This window comes from Halyomorpha halys, unplaced genomic scaffold (assembly GCF_000696795.3).
Source record: "Halyomorpha halys isolate HHAL.00 unplaced genomic scaffold, Hhal_1.1 Scaffold120.1, whole genome shotgun sequence".
Taxonomy (NCBI): domain Eukaryota; kingdom Metazoa; phylum Arthropoda; class Insecta; order Hemiptera; family Pentatomidae; genus Halyomorpha; species Halyomorpha halys.
Window position 1 is genome coordinate 269,938 of NW_027108251.1, and position 550 is coordinate 270,487.

Here is a 550-nt window from a genome sequence, read left to right on the forward strand (position 1 = left end):
TATTTTAACTTATTATCAGTATGGCTTATCTTAATTTTTAAAATTGAGAATATTGATTTGTTTATACTGAAGTTAATAAGACAGTAAAAAAAAAAGTTCCTCAATTTTGTTTGAAAACAAATGAAAAGTGACTTTATGCTTTAATTACTTCTATAAAACCGATTTAAAAAAATGGATGATAGAGTGACAGAAAAATGTTTCAGATTCACAAAAGTACTTTTCTAAGCCAACTGGATCCATATACTATTTTTTAACCAAATAAATCCTTAAAGAAAATAAAATAAAATAAATTGCATCTCTGTTAATAATTGTCCTATTTCGAAGATTTTTTAAAACATTAGTTTCACTACTTTCCAACATAGCATTTTTAGAATAGTTTTTTGTTATGCGAAAATGAAGTTTTCTTTCAAATCGTGATCGAAGGATCATGAAACGGAAAAAACGTACTCAATTTACGGTGATACACTGCATAAGTCTCTTCTATGGTAATAGTTTTCAGCCATTGCAGCAACTGTCACAGTGACTTTCATAGAGTAGACTCTGTGATCGT

The 550-nt window shown here is 27.6% G+C and overlaps 2 protein-coding genes across 2 annotated transcripts in view; one reads left to right on the forward strand and one right to left on the reverse strand.

The window, feature by feature from the left end:
* Positions 1 to 550, reverse strand: part of LOC106678030 (hornerin) — an 80,869-nt gene that overhangs the window by 39,587 nt on the left and 40,732 nt on the right. The window lies entirely within an intron of this gene.
* LOC106678035 (cytochrome P450 6a2) overlaps positions 1 to 550 on the forward strand; it is a 61,485-nt gene that overhangs the window by 19,863 nt on the left and 41,072 nt on the right. The window lies entirely within an intron of this gene.